Source organism: Neofelis nebulosa, chromosome 4 (assembly GCF_028018385.1).
Source record: "Neofelis nebulosa isolate mNeoNeb1 chromosome 4, mNeoNeb1.pri, whole genome shotgun sequence".
Classification (NCBI taxonomy): domain Eukaryota; kingdom Metazoa; phylum Chordata; class Mammalia; order Carnivora; family Felidae; genus Neofelis; species Neofelis nebulosa.
Genome location: NC_080785.1, coordinates 98,641,714 through 98,648,907, shown reverse-complemented (window position 1 = coordinate 98,648,907; position 7,194 = coordinate 98,641,714). Strand labels below are relative to the sequence as shown.

Below are 7,194 nucleotides of genomic sequence, written 5' to 3'. Positions count from 1 at the left end.
AACAATGGTTATTTCTGCTTGATAGGATTAGAGGGACTTATGCTTTTTTCCTAATTTCTCAGTGATGAATACATATTGTTCATTTTAAATAGTTGATTTTCAAGGAAGAAGGTCTGGGGATAGCAGACGTAATATACACTGGAAAATATGGTTACTTAGGTCATTGTGTTTAGTGTCGAGTGACAAAACCAAAACATTTCATAATGAGTTTGATATTGTTTATTCAAGGGAAGACAGTCCATGGATTGGGGTAATACAGTGCCTCACAAGCAGTGGAACACTCCCCCCAGGGTATTTAGGGGACAGTGAGTTTTACACAGTTAGAAGAAGTAATGTGGAAATAGTTGGCCAGGAGGTCCTATTTCCTAGGGTAGAGTAAGCTAGCTAAGGGTAAGTTGGAGACTTGTGACTGGTATGCGTTAGATTTCCTGGACAATGAGGCATTTCCCGTAAGTGTGGCTGATTTCGGTTCAGATTTGTAACTTGAGCCAGCCAACTGGGATGGCTTCTATTTTGTGGGTACTGATCTACAAATTAACTTTATCATTAGAAACTTTAAAATCATTTAAGGCTGCGGGCGCCTGGGTGGCTCAGTCGGTTAAGCATCCGACTTCAGCTCAGGTCATGATCCCGCGGTCCGTGAGTTCGAGCCCCGCGTCGGGCTCTCTGCAGACCGCTCAGAACCTGGAGCCTGTTTCAGATTCTGTGTCTCCCTCTCTCTGTGACCCTCCCCCATTCATGCTCTGTCTCTCTCTGTCTCAAAAATAAATAAACGTTAAAAAAAATTTAAAAAATAAAAAATAAATCATTTAAGACTGGATTCAAAACCTTGTTTGGAGGGGCGCCTGGGTGGCGCAGTCGGTTAAGCGTCCGACTTCAGCCAGGTCACGATCTCGCGGTCTGTGAGTTCGAGCCCCGCGTCAGGCTCTGGGCTGATGGCTCGGAGCCTGGAGCCTGTTTCTGATTCTGTGTCTCCCTCTCTCTCTGCCCCTCCCCCGTTCATGCTCTGTCTCTCTCTATCCCAAAAATAAATAAAAAATGTTAAAAAAAAAAAAAAAAAAAACCTTGTTTGGATCCTGATGTGAGCTGAAAAACCAGTGTGATATTGCAATTTATAACAATTATGTATGTGGTTTTCCTCTCTATTTCTGGCACAAAGCTCCTGAAACCATTGGAATTTCCTAAGTGATGAGAGCAACACAGATGTCTTTTGGTATGTTAATTAGGCAGCTTTTGGGAAGCCCCTATAAAACCCAAGGATGGGGATGGTTGCCAGGCAAGCCAACCATGTGATTAGAGGACTGGAACTTCCAGTCCCAACTCTTATCTCTGGGGAGGGAAAAGGGGCTGCAGATTAAATTCGATAACGGACGGCCAATGATTTATTCAATTGTGTCTATGTTATGAGACCACCATAAAAACCCAAAAGGACAAGGTTCAGAGAGCTTTCAGGTTGGTGAACACCTGGAAATTTGGGGAGACTGAAGTACTCAGAGAGGGCATGGAAGCTTTTGTGACTTGCTTTATGCATCTCTTCCATAGGGCTGTTCCTCAGTTGTATAAACCAATAATCTAGTGAGTAAACTGGTTTTCTGGGTTCTGTGAGCTGCTCTAGCAAATGAATTGAGGGGAGTCATTGCAACCTGAGATCTAAAGCCAGTTGGTTAGAAGCAGAGGTAAAAACCTGGACCTAAAATTGTTATCTAAAGTGGAGGACAGTCTTGTAGGATTGAGCCTTTAGTCATGGAATCTGACACTATCTCTGGGTAGATGGTGTCAGAATTGAGTTAAACTGAAAGACACTCAGCTGCTGTTCCAGAACTGCTTGGTAGTGTTGATGAGGGAGCTTGGGGCAAGCTGAGGGCAAAATACAGGCTGGCACACTTCTCTGCCCCACAGGTAGAATATGTGTGATATTCCTCAGACAATCCTGGCTACCCAAGAACAAAGGAAAGGCGTTTAAGTGTTTGCCATGGTAATGTGGGAAACTAAGGCAAATGAAAAATTAAATTCCCTTACTGCCTAGAGCCCATTGACAAGTCCTTGAGACTGGCAGATGACCTCCCTCTAACGAGTTCAGCTACCTCAAAGATGACATTTTTCTGGGGGCAAAAGATAACCTTAGCTTAACATTATCCCAACCTGGTGGATCCTGAAGTCAACTTCCTTTATCTCAACTGCCCCAAGATATGTGTTGGCAATCATACTCCAAGCTTATAGACCCTGATATACATCTAAAAGATCTCATGATTGAGGTTTTTTAAAATGGTAATAAATGGTGTTTCCCTAGCAACAGCTAGCCTCTCACAGTCCTGAAAACTTTGCTTCCAAAATTTCTTAGAGACTTACTCTATCCCTGACCCCCTCCCAACCCGAGGGTATATAATGAGTTACCTGTCATGACCATAGTGCAGCTCTTCCTGCCCATAGATCCTGTCCCCATGCTTTAATAAAATCATCTTTTTGCACCAAAGATGACTTCAAGAGTTCTTTCATGGCCATCAGCTCTGGACCCCATGAACCCCCCGTTACCCCAAAACTTCGTTTCTCACACTTCATCACTGTGGGAAAACCCCCATCAGAATTGGTGTCAGGGGGCATCTAGATGGTTCAGTTAGTGGAGCATCTGACTCTTGATTTTGGCTCAGGTCATGATCCCAGGGTCATGGGATGGAGCCCCAAGTCAGGCTCTGTGCTGAACACGGGGCCTGCTTAAGATTATCTCTCTCTCCTTCTGCTGCCCCTCCTCCCACTCTCTCTCTCTCTCTCTCTCTCTCTCTCTCTCCCTCTCCCTCTCTAAAATAAAAATTTTAAAAAATAATTGGTGTCATAATTGTTAAATAGTAAAAAGACATTTTTGCAATCTGGGAAATTTGATCATGGACTGGATACTAGATTGGGTTTGGCAAACTATGGCCTGATCCTTGTTTTTATAAATAAACTTTAGTAGAACACAGCCACATTCCTTCATTTATGTATCATTTAAGGCTGCTTTCTTCCCATAATAGCAGATGTTGAATAATTACAATAAAGGCTATACAGCTCACAAAGTCTGACCCTTTACAGAAAATAATTTGCTCATCCATTAATGCTATTTGAAAAACATCCATAATGTTTGGAGATGCAAACCAAGTAATCCCTACATCCTTTACTATGCATGTCCACTATTTGCCTTAAAATACTTCAGCAGGGGCACCTGGGTGGCACAGTCAGTTAAGCGTCCGACTTCAGCCAGGTCACGATCTCGCAGTCCGTGAGTTCGAGCCCCGCGTCAGGCTCTGGGCTGATGGCTCGGAGCCTGGAGCCTGCTTCCGATTCTGTGTCTCCCTCTCTCTCTGCCCCTCACCCGTTCATGCTCTGTCTCTCTCTGTCCCAAAAATAAAATAAGATACATTAAAAAAAAAATACTTCAGCAAAGGAGGGGAAAAAAAGCAAAATAGGTTACATGAAACACATCTTAGTGACTACTGAAGCTAAGTGAAGGCTATATGGGGAATAATTGTATTATTCTCTCTACATTTGTTTGAATTTCTTTTGTACAAAGGATACATAACTGTGTTTAATTTGAATCATTAACATGTGTGCTAGATTGTTTGCCAAAATGGCTGCCATGACTCTCTCCCTTGTCCCTCAACTGGGAGATATATATAAACAAGTGCAGTACATCCATACAATGTCATAGTATTCAGCAACGGAAAGGAAGAACTACTGATACACTCAACAACATTGATGAATCTTCACTGTATATTGCCTAGATTCAAAAGACTACATATTGCATTCCATTTATATGGCATTCTGGAAAAAGCAAACTAGCGGGATAGAGAAGCGATCAGTGGCCATCAGGGGTTAAGGGTGAGGGAGGAGTTGACTGCAAAGGGGACATTCTGAGGGTTTATAGAGACTTACCACAGTGTGGCATGATTTTACACCTAGTCTCAGGTGATTCTAGTTATTGTCAGTCCATCACCAGTGATCTGTTCAGTTCCACATTAGAATTGTTCAGTTCCAGTTTCTAAGAGGCTGACACCATAACCCTTACTCCCTAATGTGATGCTGCGTGGAGAAGTTTCTTTTCCAGCTCTTTACTATATTCCTGTCTCATAAGACGGTCCATACAAGACTTTCTTCTGATAGATCCCTCTCATTGGAATGTTTATTTCCCTTTGCATTTGCCTGAAAACTTGTCCCAGAAATAGAGAACTTTGTACGCAAAACTTTAGGTTGTCACTCGGGTGTCTCCAGACCAGCTCCTGAAGGATTTGGGTCTAGTTCTTAAGGAAAATGTGATTGAAATACACTGAACAAGTCAAGTGATACTCGAGATGTCATATTATTCTTTCCCCTGACCTAGGTAGGGTACCATCTCAACACAGTGCAACCAAGGGGACACTTACCCACATTCCTACACCAGATGATTACTCAGAACTGCATAATGCTTGAGATCTTAAATTCCAGAAAACTATTCTCATTCTTGTTACCATCTGCTCTCCCTATTCATTGAGAACATCATTACTTACCTCTTTCTAGGCCACTTGACATCTAGTAGCCTTGTTCTTCTGCTGCAACTATCCCAATGTGGCAAACCCAGGACCAAACCATCCCTGGTCTATGTTCCTGTCTGTCTTTGCTCAGAACACCTGAGAGAGATTTCACCATCATGCCAAAACAAAAGCATGGCCTCCATGAAAGATCAAGTGGTTCTTCAGTGCCATTTGGAAATCTTTTTATGTGCCATATTTTCTGCCTGGCACATTTTAAATGCCCATCTAGTGGTTGGAAAATTAAGAAAAAAATTGCACCCTCCTTTTCCTGGCCTTCTTTACAACTAAACCACAGACCTATCACGTAGGTGCCCCGGTCAAGCTCATCCATCTGAGACCTTATTTTGGAAGTCAGCAATGTAAAGAAACAGGCTCTTGTGAGGCATCAATTCGACTGGTGAGAGCAGCAGTAAAAGCATCCAGATGTTGAAGTTGGCAATGGTTACAAGATTGAGGGGACAGACATCCCTTCCACTGTGGGCCAGGGTAGACACATCAGGAGAATGAGAAAACATTTCCCATACTGCAATGCAGTAAGTCCCTTGATGGCCCATAATTTACTTTACAACCTCCATTCTTATGTACTTGGCTTATAGTAGGTGCTTAATACATGTTTAGAATTGATGACTAGCCAAAGGTCACTCAATAGGTCAAGGATCCAGATGTGTCAAATTCATTCTTTCGACTCTAAAGCCACTACCCTTTCCCAGACATAACTGGCAGAGCTGTTTTCTGTATCTGACTCCACCATTAGGCCTGGAATAAATAACGATGGTTGCTTACCACGAAGTCCTCCCATTCCTGGCTTTTCTGCTTCTGGCTCAGCAGCGGAGATGGTAGGACATTTGCAGAGGGCATAGCGCATTTGATATTTGCTGAAGGGGATGATTCACTGTGCCTTCTAAAAGCAATAGCTATAGTTGGGTCCTGTGAGATGCAACCTTGAGGAAAGTGTGAACAGCACTGTGGGAAGCTTGACTGGTGAGAAATGACCAGGGGCTTGGAGGCCTTCCCAATGCCAGAGAAGGTGGCAGGGGACACATTCGGGGCTCAAGGAAAACAGCTGTCTTCTATCTCTAAATGAGATAACCATGACAGTTTGAAATGCATGCAACTAACTCTTCAGTCATTTCAAAAGTATTTTTACCATAGTGTTCCTCAAGACTCTCTGCATGCATCACACTGTGAAACATGTGGCAGAGACAGTGCTGTGTTTTTGTCTTCCACAGGAGGGGCTGCTGCCCTGTCTCTGGTGACCCTTGAGAAGCTCCAGCGCTGTTGTGGGCCCTCCACACCAACACCGATGGGCGGTGGAAGATAGCCTTTGCCGTCGCTGCAGTTGAGGGTATGGGCCCAGATATGTGCACGTGCTGTGTGGGAAAGCAGATGTCAACCTCCCCAACAGTTCAGGAGAGCTCACTGAGGATAGGGTGGGGCATGTGATCACCATTATGCACAATCCACACCAGTACAGGATCGAAGACTGGGTCTTGAGAAGACAGGAGGTGAAGAAGGGAAAAGTACAGCCAGGTGAGGCCAACGGTCTGGACAACAAGCCCTGTGAACCTGGATTGACTGAAGATTCAGGCCCATGAAGGCTGCACCACTTCCCACGGTGTATTCCCATATTGCAGTAAGTTTCTTAATTGCCCCTAATTTACCTCTACCACCTTGGACTTCGTGTCAAAAGCCAACCAGGCTGCTGTGGCTGCCAAGAAGAGATAGAACTATAGGTCTTTTCTGTTAAAACATGTTTTCTACACATACAAAAGAAATGAGGTCATGTGACTTATTGCCAACGGAATGCAGATGAAAGGGATGTGACCACCTTCTCTGCCTCTGAAAACCGTTGAGATCCCCCAATGCACCCCCCACCCCACCACACCCCCCTCATTCTGCTCTGGAGTGAAGGTTTCAGAATCTGGAGCCACACAATACAAGAGGTCAAACTATCTGGGTTCACCACTTGGAGAGTCACCTTGGAGACTGGACTGACTAAACTCTTTGTTAGGCTGTGATGTGCATGAGATTTAACCCTGCCATTGAGATATGTCAGACACATTATGGATTGTATTAGTGACTGGCATGAATTACGGTAACACAGACCATGACCAAGATTCTCATCTACTGCTTAAAGGAACCAGTGGATAGTACCAATTAAAATAAAACTTACATCTGGGCAATTTAGTTTGGAAAATATTTATCATTTACACTGTAACCTCCTTTTTACTTTGGGAAATTTCTATCTGCCCTCTGCATGGAATTTTCCTCTGCTCATGGCCCACCTCTTGCTCACCCTCCAACTCTCACCTTATGTCCCATGCCCACAGAGAAGGTTTTTTCTGAAGCAGGTTCCCCCACCATTTTCTCTCATCGCACCCATGTTGTTTTCCTTATATAGCACCAATTACGATTTCTATCAATACACGTTTCTCTCTGTGTGTGTGTGTGTGTGTGTGTGTGTGTGTTTATTCCCCATGAGACAGTAAAAGCTCTGTGACACTGGACCTCATTACTGCCGAGTCCTACTCCTTATAGCATGCAGCCACATGATGGGAGACGTTAGTTGTACAAATGAACAAATTAATGAATAGGTACATGCTTTGGTCATTGCAGAGAATGAAGATGAATACAATGAATTCATGATTAATGG

The 7,194-nt window shown here is 43.7% G+C and overlaps 1 long non-coding RNA gene across 1 annotated transcript; it reads right to left on the bottom strand.

The window, feature by feature from the left end:
• Positions 1-204: 204 nt before the first annotated feature.
• LOC131509607 (uncharacterized) lies at positions 205-2,738 on the bottom strand. Its single transcript, XR_009260604.1, has 2 exons — positions 1,065-2,738; positions 205-828 (listed from the first exon to the last, which is right to left on the bottom strand). It is a non-coding gene; the product is annotated as an uncharacterized LOC131509607 (long non-coding RNA).
• Positions 2,739-7,194: the final 4,456 nt, after the last annotated feature.